The sequence below is a fragment of the Musca autumnalis genome, unplaced genomic scaffold (assembly GCF_047663935.1).
Source record: "Musca autumnalis isolate F117 unplaced genomic scaffold, ASM4766393v1 scaffold_5, whole genome shotgun sequence".
NCBI classification, from domain to species: domain Eukaryota; kingdom Metazoa; phylum Arthropoda; class Insecta; order Diptera; family Muscidae; genus Musca; species Musca autumnalis.
In genome coordinates this window covers 88,899,757-88,913,923 of record NW_027412088.1, presented here as the reverse complement: position 1 = coordinate 88,913,923, position 14,167 = coordinate 88,899,757, and the positions used below count along the sequence as shown (strand labels likewise).

At 43.1% G+C, this 14,167-nt stretch overlaps 1 protein-coding gene across 3 annotated transcripts in view; it reads right to left on the bottom strand.

Moving 5' to 3' along the window:
• The window catches only part of Camta (Calmodulin-binding transcription activator), a 283,414-nt gene extending 269,545 nt beyond the window's left edge, over positions 1–13,869 (bottom strand). For 2 of the 3 annotated variants that reach the window (XM_073990712.1, XM_073990711.1), the window contains exon 1: positions 13,155–13,869. The gene's annotated coding sequence lies outside the window, so the exon portion shown is untranslated. The remainder of the gene's footprint in view (positions 1–13,154) is intronic. The other variant, XM_073990710.1, reaches the window with a different exon arrangement.
• Positions 13,870–14,167: the final 298 nt, after the last annotated feature.

Sequence of the window (14,167 nt, the reverse complement as noted above, 5' to 3'; positions counted from 1 at the left end):
CTGATAAAAAACGTGCATTTCAGATGACGATATGTTGTGCTAGAATTACTACAAGTGTTGTAAAAGATACATTTACGAGCTGCCTAAAGCAATGATTGTTTGAGTAATGTTCCGGATGTACGCTTTTGTATTATTTTTCATAATATTTAAAACTTTTATTACCAACCTACGTAAATATATTGTGTACACAATACCATCATAGTTTTTATCATCATCATCAGAAATAGTACCATACTAAGTTTTCCATACATTCCTATTACAATGTTAGACGAATATTGGATAAAATATGAAAAAAGAAACACTTCAATACAAACCCTCATGTAAGTGCTAGCAAAAGAATTCAAGTGTCCTTTAGAGGTGATATTGAAAGGTATAAATCATTTATATGTACATTCCACTGACATGTGTGGGAACATTTTGACCTTAAAATTAAATTACGAAAATTAAAGCAAATGGTGTGGAATACCCCTATTTTGAAACCATTCATACATATGTACATATGTCGGTTTAAATAGGTTTGATTGATTTTAGTTCAAATAAAACACTTCAGCTAATGTTAATTTAAAATTTATTGAATTTATTATTAATTTAGTTGATTAAAATAAAATGTTAAAGTTATAACATTTCGAAACATTCGAGTTTACTACAGCTGAAATTTTGAATCTGTCTGATGTGCCTGTTCCCTTTTATCAAGCATAGCAAATTTGGTGAAATGATAAATAATTGTACCCCAGATTAGGCCACTAACATTACCAACGGGCCAACGGCACAGGAGAGAACCCGTAGACCAACATGCATATCAATCAGGTTTAACAGCATTCACACGGATGAAGTTGCTAAGGCCTTAAGCAATTATAGTGTGAATAAAGTCCTCGAAATACATCCCCCATCTATTGCAGCTGAGCAGCGTCAGCTGCCACGACAAGCCAGAGTAGTTTTGGCTCAACTACGCTCGGCATATTGCAGTCGCCTAAATTCTTAGTGGACGGAAATCGACCGCGCCGTGCAGGACATTTGCCCAGTATGCGGCATGGACCCGCACGACACAAAACACCTTTTCAACTGCCCCGCCAGACCTACTCATCTAACTCCAGTGGATCTGTGGTTACATCCCATCGAAGCAACCATTTCCTGGAAGTGGAGATAGACCCAGACCCACATTGAACAGAAGAATGAACATACAAACATAATACTAAACACTGTTGATACAACAACATGAACAACAACGGTAATGAAACTCCTACTGAATGTGCAGGTCGATGGGTCAATAATTCCGACCACCAACTATATCAAAATCATGGGGATCATATTCGACTGCTTATTTAAGTCGTCCGCGCATCCCACGCTATCTGCGATAAGATGAGAAGTAGGAAAAAGGTGCTCAAAGGTCCAAACTTGCCAGAATGGAGCCCTAAAAACCGGCGGATCTGTGGTTACATCCCATCGAAGCAACCACTTTCCTGGAACTAGAGATAGACCCAGAGCAAGATTGAACAGAAGAACGAACATACAAACATAATAATAAACACTGTTACAACAACAACGGAAAAGAAGCTCCCACTGAATGTGCAGGTCGATGGGTCAATAATTCCGACCACCAACTATATCAAAGTCATGGGATCATATTCGATAGCTTATTTAGTCGTCCGCGCCTCCCGACTATCTGCGATAAGATGACAAGTAGGAAAAAGGTGCCCAAAGGTCCAAACTTGCCAGAATGGAGCCCTAAATACCGCAAACGGGTGTGTCCTCATATCTTCAGTGGACCATTTATACTTCTAGACTAGAACATTGTCAGTGAATCGGCATAATCGGATGCTGTCGGCAAATCCATTCAAGGTATGTCAGTGCAGATCTCCAGGATCTAGAGAGGGAGGTACAGAGACACAAAAGAGAACCTCTAGATCAGCAGGCTTCACTAGCAGGTTTGAAGGATATTCATTCTGATGCAATCGTTGAGTCTATAAGAGTCTATCGTATGAATAATGTCCACGGAGATCACCCACTCAAGGAAGAACAGTTGCTGCATAGACATGCGACAGTTGTTTTGGTGCAACTAAGATCCGGTTAGTGTAGCCGCCTCAATTCTAACTGGGCCAGGATTGATGGCGTAACACAAACTGACAATGGAAGCCAACAGATTGGCGAGCCTGGCCGTACAATGGCATTACAATTTTGAAGCTGTAACAAGTAAATTGTGGGCAACGGTTACACAAAATATGAGATAGAACTTACGTTCGTTGTTGTCACTCTGACTGATCCGAAAAGTTGGTTAATAATTTTAACTGACAGTACGTGGAGCACACGGGACAGGGAGAGGAATATGGTTTTACTTTGTATAAGATCTCCTCCAGGAGTTGAGGTTTTGCGATCGTAGCCGAAGTCTGGAAAAATAAAAAGTGATCCCGCTAATGAGTTCGGTCCAGGATGTCATTAGAAGCAGCAGTCACAACATACACGCACAGTATATTCCATTCTACTATCCCAATGCTTAATGAAACCCTTCTTAGTTCCTATCACATATCAGCCCAGTGATAAAAATTTTCGCACTCCATGCAAACAGGCGCAAAATTCACAAAAAAAAAAAGAGATAGAACTGTATACTCAATTACATGCAGATGGAATTGGGAACGAAATCGTATATGCAAACGATATTCTTTTAACGCCAACACGGATGAGAATAATGGGAAGAAATAATGTCTCCCAAATTAATGCTCTACGTATAATGAACCTCCGGTTGTTGTTCTTGTAACAGTTTGGGTGGAAGCACAAAAAAAAGCTGCGCTACCTCAATTGCATTGTGACAACAAATTACATAGGACGTAGATTGTTTCCTCGGGCAATTGAATCGTAAGGACCTTGAAGGCAGGAATGGCAACTGCATAGGAACATGTTATAATATGTTGCCAGTAGAAAGTGAGCGTTACCGAAGTTGTGTCAGAACGAAATGTGTTTGTCTGGGTAGATGTGTTTGTCTGGGATTGGCCAAAATTGCAAGAAGGGGTTTGTTTCGGACTACTTTGTACCTATAGCCGTTTATGGCTTCGCACACATCCTGCTGCAAAGAATCCATGTACTTCTTCAACAATCTATTTAAGTCCGATAAAATAAGATATTGGATGATTTGGCGATACCGCCTGAAGTCCTGGGTGATGCGTTGTAGAAGTCGATCTCGGTCAGCGGCTGCCAACCCAGCATGAAACCTATGCTTCTACGTAGGTTTCATGCTGCTACAACAACATCTTCCTTCAAACGGCTGGTAACACAGCACAAAAAATTATGTTGCCTGACCATACAGCATCCTGGCCTCCTCATGGAGGGGTCGCTGCGGAAGTGCCAACCGGAGTAGCATTTTTATATCGTGTCATCAATTCAGAACCAATATGAATTGAGGCGGCTGCATCGTCTTGTATCTCTTTCTCTAGATCATGAAGATCCCTCAGGTCGGCATTCTATCGGGTCTTGATATTCTTCTATGGCGTAAAGCTGCTGGTGAAATTGGTAATTTACAAGATAAAGGTTGAACAAAATTGATGAAAGGACCCACTTGTGGTACTCCTATGTTGATGTTGTCATATTTAGGCACTGAATGATCGATCTTTCAAATGTCTTGGACAGATAAAAAGCTATTGCAATGGTCCGCTCTGTTGTTGTAGTAACGCAAATGTGTTCGTTCGTAGATAATTCTTCTGTATCTAGACTCAAAAATTCTGCAACCTGAACTGGCGGCGTAGATAAAGAATGGGGCTGGCTGGACAGTTAAACAAATACCCAGCAAAATTTGACGGAATGGGTTCTTTGCGATGGCGTGATTTCATGTCATCTTTTGCATTGGTTCAAAGGAAGTAGTGAAAGATCCGATCTTTTCATTAGGATTTGAACCAATGCAAAGGAAGTCGTGAAAGATCCGATCTTTTCATCAGCATTTGTACCCATTCCATCGCTCCAATAGAGATGATGTTTGTGTTTTTATTACACACCTGTTTATTTTCATTTTGGTATGTTCCAGTACTGCAAAAATCTACTAATTTTTACTATTTTTTCCGAGAAAGATTCTTGCAGTTTCTGGAACAGACCAAAGTTGTTAGAACTGTCGTCGTGATGTTGTCTTACATTTCCTGCATATCAAACAACTAAAACTTCTAAACAATTGGTATTATATGAAGTCCCAACCATCGAGCTAAAAATAGAATCGGACTGCACACATTGCTATTTTAAAAGTTCCCTTGTCTGTTCTAAATCTGACATAGAATGAAATCAATCAAATCTCGCTTCTTGGAATTTGAAACGAAACGAAAAGGAACAAGAATCTGAAAATAAAGAAGAAACTACTTTTGGAAAGAAACAACTAAAAATAAATTAATTAAGCATAAATGGTATTTTCCATAAAAAGTCTCTCCTCCCCGTTCGTTACATTTTGTTCTTAGAGATCCCTAAAGCAAGCCGGGTTGTAGATCCCTACATATATCCGTCACTAAACAAAAGAGTATAAATTACCAAAATGTTGTTATAAAATAACAAAATTATAAAATAAAAGTAATTTACGAAATAAAAATACTTAAAGGAGTGCATTTGGAGTCCATGTTGAAATCTGAACTGGTGATGGGAAGATAATTGAAAAAACCTTTTGTAAGATGAAAGAATATCAGTTGCGGAGAACGGAGGAAGTAATCTTTTGCGTTGCAGCGGTGGTGATTACATTGCAATTTTGGATGTAAACTTTTGAAAAAATAAACTGATAAATTCATTGTAGTTATTTCATGAATTCGTTTGAATTAATAAAGAGTTTTGTTTTTCATGAAAACCATATTTCAATACAGCATTTCCATTTTCCAAACAAGACATGAAAATTTCATGCCAAGGGTTTGGTGAAAATGACATGCCAAAGCATTGGTTAAAATGACATGTCAAAGCATGGGTGAAAATGACGTGTCAAAGTATTGGTGAAAATGCCCCCGCCGGGGATAACAATCTTGGCGCGATGCGGGGGCTTGACGCCACAATCTGCTCATTCAATTTCCTTAGTGTTGAACTGGGGGGTTGTGACTGACCAAAGGTTATCCACTCCTTGTCGAAGACCTACACAATACACTGAAATCCTACAGTGTATTTTTTGGGGTGAGTGACATATATTTGGTACTGATCTCCTACCAAAATAATTCGAGATCCCCTAACACCGGGGTGTTAAGCGACCACGTGCCTATCGGTGTTCAAGGTTTGCAGTCAGGGTACCGACTGTATTATAACGGAGCCTCGTTGATACCTGGGCACCTCAACGAGTAGCAGGCTTAGTTGTCAAGTTCCAATCATGGTAGTGGAGGGCTATGCCATGGTTGTACTCAGTTCCCCCATCTAAAAATCTTTCTATGGATGACAATATTAAAAATAAAACAACAAAAACCCAAACCCCTTTGATAACGACCCCTGCTATGACCACGGACACTGCTGCACCTAGTGCAATTAACTTAAATTTGGGCGGGGACGACTGTTCCACACCGACCCTGGACAGAGTTAGCGACTCAATAAACTCGCAGAGCAGGGAATTGCTCAATCTCCTGAGGGAAAGTGCGTCCCTTCACCTGAGTCGGGAAAGTTCTCCCATAAGCAACTGGGAGGACATCCCCCTGTCTGATGATGAGATGGATACTACGGTCATCCCATCTCAGAAGGACAAGGAGATGTCCCCCTCAGCTGCTTCTGGGAGCACAAAACCGGATGGGAAGGGAGTAACTCCGTCAGGGGATGTTACGTCGGTCGCGACCGATAGACCCGCTCTTCCCAGGCAGGACGCCTTGGTGGATGAGGCTATGGATGAGGAGAATGGAAATTCTCTCACCTCCCCATCCATCAAGAGTAGTAAGGCCCGGGAAAGAAAAGATAAGCATGGCTACAAAAGAGCAGTTAACTACTGCTCTAGATTTGTAGACAAGTCTCCAGGTGAGGTCTCCACGGCGGAATTCCGGGAGATTAGGTTGAAGCTTCGCTTCTTGAGGCGTATTGAGAGGAAGTACCCTCATTTTGAGAAGCTTCCACTTCCAATCGACCGGATTCCGAGGCCGGATCCGGAGGTAGGCGCCAGCCCAACGACTGGCTTGACTTCCCCGGAACCAGCCACAGAACAAAAACCAGTAGTGCCGGTCTGTTCTGACCCTTTGCGGACCCCTAATGTGTCTGCGGTAGGGGAAGACACCCGGACCACACTGGCCCCACCGACACGGTCCTCGAAGTCGGAGAAGCGAATTGGGAATTCACGGGAGGAGTTGCCACATCAGCCTTCAGCTACTGTGACAACCCCGCCGGTGAATGCCACAAGAGCTGCTGGGGAAGACATAGGCGGGAAATGTTCCAAGGTCGCTGATTTGCGGAAGCCTGTTGAACAGGCATCTGCGGTATCAGTGACGAGGAACAAATCCAACACCTCGGGGAATAACAAAACTGGCCCGAAAGGGAATATCGGCTCTGCTGGAGGTCGGACGATTGATGGGACTGACGGCCCTTCAACCTCAAAGCTGGCTAGCGGTCAGAAGACTACTTCTTCATTACCACCTGGTATGAAGAGAGTGAGGTCTTCTGAGGATCCGCATCCAGATGCTAAGAGGCTGGGTGGTCGCCAGTCCGATAATCGACCGGCCTCGTATGCAAAAATGGCAGCTCGACAGACGGTTAAGGAAGCTCATCCAGAGAGGGCCTGTAAAGGCAGCTCGGGCCAAAAACTTAATAAACCTGCTGGTGAGAAGCCATATGAGCCACACAGGCCTGCAAGAATGACGGCCCCAGATGACCTTCTGGTGGCAATCATTGATAGAACTGACCCTGAAGGTAGGATCAGTGACGATCATTGGTTGCTGGTAGAGGGTCTTCTGAGGAATGTCATTACTTCCGATGATGTGGATGAAAGGAAGACCGGCTTTGGCAGGGCATCCGTATACAAGGGCGTCAAGGTTATCAACTGCAAGGATGAGGAATCGCGTGATTTCCTCACCCAAACAGTAAATAGCTCTGACGCTCTGTGGGACGGATGCAGGCTGGCTGCGATTCCCATCGCCGAGATCCCATCAAGAGTAGCGGCTACAACATGGGTGCCACCTCCTGCTTCGGATGTGGCACAGGTGTTGAAGCTGATCAGGAAGCAAAACAGGCCCATCCAGATCGACAGCTGGAAAATGGTGAAATCCTATCCAGAAGGCGGAGGCACGGTGATGAAGTTCACCATGGACAGTGCTAGTGCAGAGTTCATCAAGAATTGTAAGGGAGAGCTGGACTTCGGGTTGGGTTGGCTTCGGTTCCGCTTCTCGCAGCCCCAGTAAGGAGTTCGGGCAGCAGGGCCTTCGCGTGGTGCAGATCAATCTGCATCACTGCAAGGCGGCGGCTGCAGAGCTCCTTCTCTCCCTTACAAATTCGGTGATTGACATCGCTTTGGTCCAGGAACCCTATCTCTACAAAAATAGGGTTTCTGGACTAAACGATGGGCGATACTCTCTGTTCTATTCGTCGAACGGGGAGAAGGTAAGATCTTGTATTATAGTGAAGAAATGTTTAAATCCAATTCATCTCTATAATTACAGTGATGGCGACACGGCGGTAGTGAGGCTGGAAGTAGGCTCCGGAAGGGCCTTGGTGCTAGCCTCGGTCTACATGCCGTACGAGGTACCTGACCCACCTAGTCGATTGGTGCGTAAGCTAGTGGATGAGATCTCGGGCACTTGTAATCTCATAATGGGCTGCGATGCAAATGCCCATCACTTCCACTGGGGCAGCAGTGACACTAATACGAGAGGTGAGTCCATATTCGATTTTATTTTAACTAATAATCTACGAGTGTGTAATAGGGGAAATACGGCCACCTTCCAGAATAGGGTAAGGGAGGAGGTAATAGACCTCACCCTTACAAATATGGAGGATACTTCCATAACGGACTGGAGAGTATCGGAGGAATGTTCCTTTTCGGACCATAGGACGATACACTTTCGAGTCCCGAGTGGAAGTAAACGGCAACAACCTCATAGGAATCCCAGGAGAACTAATTGGGAGAAATTCAACTCCATGGCCTCTTCAAGACTGTGTGAAATATCTGAACCTCACACAGAGAGGGAAGTGGACAGACGGGTTGAGGATCTCACAAATGTCCTCAGGGACTGCTATGAAAAGACATGCCCATTAACTTACCCAGGTAGGAGAACACAGCCCGCTTGGTGGAACAAAGATCTAGCTAACCTTAGGAAGGTTAGCAGGAGAGCATACAACAAAGCGAACAGGACCAAACTTAGTACGGATTGGGATCTGTATAAGAACAGTTTCAATAAGTACAAAAGTGAGGTCAGGAAAGCTAAGAGAAACTCCTGGATTAACTTTAGTGAATCGATAGAGGGAGTAAACGAGGCGGCAAGATTTCGTAAGGTAATCTCAAAGGACCCCAAACCTATTGGGAGCATCAAACGAAATGATGGCACGTGGACGAACTCTGCTCTAGAGACTCTTGATCTATTGGCAGAGACTCATTTCCCGGGATGCAAGGACGCTGTTTCGTATCCGAGCTCGGAAACGAACAGAACCTATACACCCGATGAGAGGTTCTTCGTCAATAGGTTGATAAGTGACTCAAGGATCTCTTGGGCGATCAGCACTTTTCAACCCTACAAATCTCCTGGTCCAGATGGCGTCATTCCGGCGATGCTTCAGAACGCACCACCGGTATTGATCACCATACTGAAGGCTATTTTTAGGGCTTGCTTATTGCTGTCGCACGTACCGGCACTGTGGAAAGAGGTAACAGTGACTTATATCCCCAAGGCTGGGAAGCCAAGCCACGCGTTGCCGAAGGACTACAGACCGATAAGTCTTTCCTCCTTTCTATTAAAAACCTTAGAAAGGCTGCTCGACTTGGAGATCAGATCGTACATAAATTGTGACCTTATAAGCAGCTCCCAGCATGCTTATATGAAAGGGAAATCGACGGAAACAGCGCTACATGAGGTAGTGAGTTATATAGAGAAGAACATGGATAACTTGGATCACACATTGGCCGCTTTTCTAGACATAGAGGGAGCGTTCAATAATGTGAAGCTTGAATCCATTCATTCTTCTCTAGAGCTTCTGAGTGTCCCCTCTATCTTAATCAACTGGATTGACAGAATGCTGGAAAGCAGACTGATCAATTCCAGTATTGGAGAGAGTTCCGTAAGGAAGTCAGTCACTAGGGGCACCCCACAAGGTGGAGTCTTATCTCCATTGCTGTGGCTTCTAGTGGTGAATGGGATACTCAAGGAGTTTGATAGACTAGGGACTAAAGTTGTAGCATACGCTGACGACGTTGTCCTTCTAATCAGTGGAAAATTCTTGTCGACGCTGTCGGAACTGATGCAGGGTGCGCTGGTTAAGCTCTCTCGCTGGGCTCACCACAATGGTCTTGGGGTGAACCCTGCGAAGACTGAGCTGGTACTATTCACCAGGAAAAGAAATATTGCCGAATTTGTGCCGCCAACGCTGGATGGAGTGCGATTGGATCTCTCTACGGAGGCGAAATACCTGGGAGTGATCCTGGATCATCGGCTAAGATGGAATAGGAACACGGAGGAGCGCACCAAGAGGGGTTTAATCGCGCTTTATTCCTGCAAGAACTCCATAGGCAAGAGCTGGGGCCTCAGACCACATGTAATACATTGGCTGTATAGGACAGTGGTCAGTCCCATTCTGACCTATGGTTGTCTCGTTTGGTGGCATGCCCTAGGCAATAATTCCAATCTGTCCAAACTAGCTACTGTGCAAAGAGCTGCGTCAGTACTCGTTACTGGAGCAGCAAGAAGCACCCCTCAGGCCGCATTGAATGCCATACTGAACGTCCAACCTTTGGACATACTTGTACAGTATCGAGCTTCACGATCTGCCTTGAGGCTTAAAGAGCTAAATCTGTGGCGTGGTTCACATCTTGGACATGCTAGTGTTCTACAGCGGACTTGTAGCCAGATTGGACTAAGAGCCAGGGGAGATGAGACTGACTACATCTCATCAAGCCTGGACTTTGACACAGCTGACGTACTAATCCCCGACAGGAGTGAGTGGACACGAGGCAGACCACTTCCCGATAGCCTGTCGATCTTCACCGATGGATCGAAGATGGAGGAAGGCACGGGATCTGGTGTGTTCTGTGAGGAATTAGACATCAGGAACTCATATAAGCTTAATGACAACTGTAGTGTTTTTCAGGCAGAAGTTTTTGCGGTTTTGAAAGCCTTGGAATTAATAGTGGGAATGACGGACCTTATAGATAAGGCAGTCACTGTTTACGTGGACAGTCAGGCTGCCCTAAAAGCGTTAGGGTCATACAGTATTAAATCCAGGATTGTTCAAAGATGCAGGTCTCTCTTAAAAACATGTAACATAGTTGTTAGGTTTTGTTGGGTTCCAGGACATTGCAATGTTGAGGGAAACGAGATAGTTGATGAACTGGCTAGAAGAGGATCCCAATCCTCGGACCTCACGGTAGAGGATAGTGTCAAGCCACCTCTCTGCTTCTTCCTCGACAAACTCAGTAAGCTCTACGCAGAGGAAACCGTTAAAGTTTGGCAGGATGTGCCTGGTTGTAAGGTATCTAAGTCAATCTGGCCGGTTATCTCATGGCGTAGAACTTCGTCCCTCCTCTCGCTGTGCAAATCAGAAATCAGAACCGCTGTGGGGGTAATAACCGGTCACTGCGGAATAAGATCCATGACTTGCAAGTGGGATGGCAACAACATTGAGTACTGTAGGTTATGTGAGGATGAGGAGGAAACGGAGACAATCGAGCACCTTCTATGCAGATGTCCTAGACTGATGGTCAAAAGACATAGACTATTTGGTGAATATGTGATTGAATCTCTTTCCTACTTCGCCTCTATTGACCCCACAGTGTTGGTGGTTTACTGCAAGAGCCTTAAGATGCTCTGGGACAGGCCAACACAGACCTAAAACTATTAGTAACTAAATCGTAGTTAGCTACTAAATCATCTTCCCTCTTTAAATAACCTGACTTCTCCAATACAGTCACTAATCATTCTAATTATTCTTACTCTTCTCTCTCTCTCTTCCGCTTCCCTTCCTGTCCAACCTTTCCAACCTAATCACTTTCCTCCCACACAGCACATCACAACAACAGACACATAGCATCATCCACGGGTACACAGCACCACACAGCTCTATCCACAACAGGCACCTCATCACTTGTCCTTCACATCACCAATACCTTCACATACACTACCATCATATAAGTAGCCACATATCATCATCTACATATAACACATCTCCTTGTCATCACCTGAATGCACAAAATCACCATATAACCATCAGCTACACATCACCACCATCTAGGCACCCCATCACTTGTCCTCAACACCACCTTTACTTTCACATCAGTTACACATCATCACCACCTACAACTCAACCAATATCAACACACACAGCCATATCCAGCATCTACAATCAAATAGCCCAAACCACACATCACACATCAATACAACATCTTCCACCTCTACAACACACATAATTTAATAGTTTGGATGATCACAATGGACCTCAAGGTCTCCGAGTGGAGTAGCTGTCAACATGGCAGCTGCGCATCCTGAACCTAACCTAACCTAACCATTGGTGAAAATGACATGTCAAATCATTGGTGGAAATGACATGCCAAAGCATTGGTGGAAATGACATGTCAACGCATTGGTTAAAATGACATGCTTAGGATCCAGAAAAGAACGTCATCTTTTGGGGTCCACGCTCATATAAAATTCATCGATGAAGATGCTAAAAAGATGACATGCTAGATCACTTGCACCCATGATTGAATGTCATCTTTGGCATCGAACATTTTGCTGGGTACTTTTCTACTAGATTGTGACTGGAATGTTCACTGCGATAACACCCAAGCAGGAACATCCTGTTGTGCTGATGCATCATCGTCTCCTCATGAAGAGGGTCCACCGGCATTCTGGCAGGTTTGAATATTCTTCCACTGCGTAGCGAGTTAAAAATACTATAGAATGTTACACCCAATATTTTGAGGAAGTTAGTGGTTGGAATATGTTCAGTGGGAGTCTTTTAAGTGGTGAGCAGGGTAGCAGTGGATTTAGCCTCAGATGGAAGAACTGCGTTATATCATATATGTAGACATACATATGTCATCGACGATAGGACCCCTATAAGAAGAACTCTCCCAGCCGAGGAAGTACCACCACAATTTACGATGGGCAATGTCGCAGACGTCATCCGAAACGAGAAATCATCCGAAGTGTTTGGCCCAGAGGGAATATCAATGGCAATGCTTAAGCAACTGAATGAACCCATAGTTGAGCACTTAACAATTGTCCTCAATCTATCTTTAGCCACCCATATTGTACCAGAAGCCTGGAAAGTTGGCTACTGAAGCCAGGCAAGGATGACAGCAGATTCGAATCGTACAAGCCGATTCCCCTCCTGTTTGCAGTAGCAAAGATTCTACAGGCACTAGAGGACAGGTGGGACAGGAGAAATTGTATAAATGCAGACTAAAGAAGAAAAATCTGTTTGTAAGGTTCTCCATCGGTAATTGACGGCACTCTGTCAATCTGGATCTCTGGGTGGCAAAGATTGGTTTCTCTTTTTAAATGTTAAATCACGACTCAACTTGAAAATGTCGTTTATGAGCACCTCTCGGATCGGGGTGATAGCCCATGGCATCCTGAAGTCCATACTTCCCGAGATATGGGTCTTGAAATTTCCGAAATTTTGTGCTTTTGCACCACTAGGTGGTTTATGGGCACCTCTTAGATCGGGCTGACGTTTTTACAGCATCCTGAATACAGCGATATATAATTTTCCGGGGGCGTCCATACTTCCCGAGATATGGGTTTATTTTAAAAATTTCCGCCAGATCCGTGAGGTGCCCCTAAACGATACTTGTTCCGAAACAGATCCAAAAGGAGAATTTGAATCACGCTTTCGTTTGTTGATTGCATGCTGTGTTGTTGTTGTTGTCTTTATTTAACATCAACAGTTCTGTTAAAAATGTAAACAATGTTGAACCCCTGAATGTATGTTATGTTACGACGTCAACATACCGACTCTGTAGTCTGTAGTTCTAAAGCAAAAACCACAACAACAACATGTCTTAATAAAAAACGCAACACATATTTACTTATATTTACCTTCCTCTGATGATTTGTTTTTAGCGATGTTGTTGCAGCTTGTTCTAGCTTTAGTAATGGGCTAATTATTGTTGTTGTGTGAATTATTAGCTCGTTTGTTTTTTTATTTTTACGCAGTATTTGTAGTCCACAGCAAAAACACAATAATTTTCTCTTTTAAAAAGGGTGGTAGGGTAGTGTGGTAGAAAGGGTTCACAAATGCCTCAACAGAAATAACATTCGATTTTGACAACAAATTCACTTCTCTCTGCAAGGGAACACAAAACAATCACGTTTTCTCATTTCATACTTTGCAATTTATCACAATTAGTGCTTTAGCTTTCTTTGATTCATAAATTTCGTAAATGGCAGAAAAATGTAAACAAAAATAAATATTTTTTCAGCCTCCTGCTCGTCAATAAGTCACACACACATGCACGCACTCACACATAAACTAAACCACGACCGAGAAGCAAAAAATAAATATGAGAAATCTTTGCAAAAAGATTTTTACCACAAACAAAAACACGTGAATTACGTTCGAAATTCGAGCTTGCTTCAGTTGTCACGAACGCGAGTTAGTTTCGGGTAGCGTTTTTACAGAGAATATTATTGGAAAAATCTGATTAGATTAAAAGAAATTTAATTGTATTGTATTTACGACAGCACAAGAACTTTTATTGAATTTTACTATATGATGAGAGAGTTAGTGTTTGACGTATCGTGTGGTAAAGACATAAATCAGCTGATTGCATTTACGACGAGTGTGAAGTATGAACAACGTAACGGAAAAGTATTGTTCGTTAAATATGTGGTGGGTTTAGATTTTGTTTAATGTGGTGTAAATTTATTCATATTGGATTATTCAGGGTCTGAATTCTAGTTCTATGAATATTTGAAATGAAAAATATTTTCTTTTTATTATTTTGTATTTTTTATAGTGTTTTATTTAACTTGTCTGTTTTGTTCAAATCTAGTAACTAATTTTTAACACAGTCGCAGTTGACTAATCCAACTAAAACTTTGCACACTTT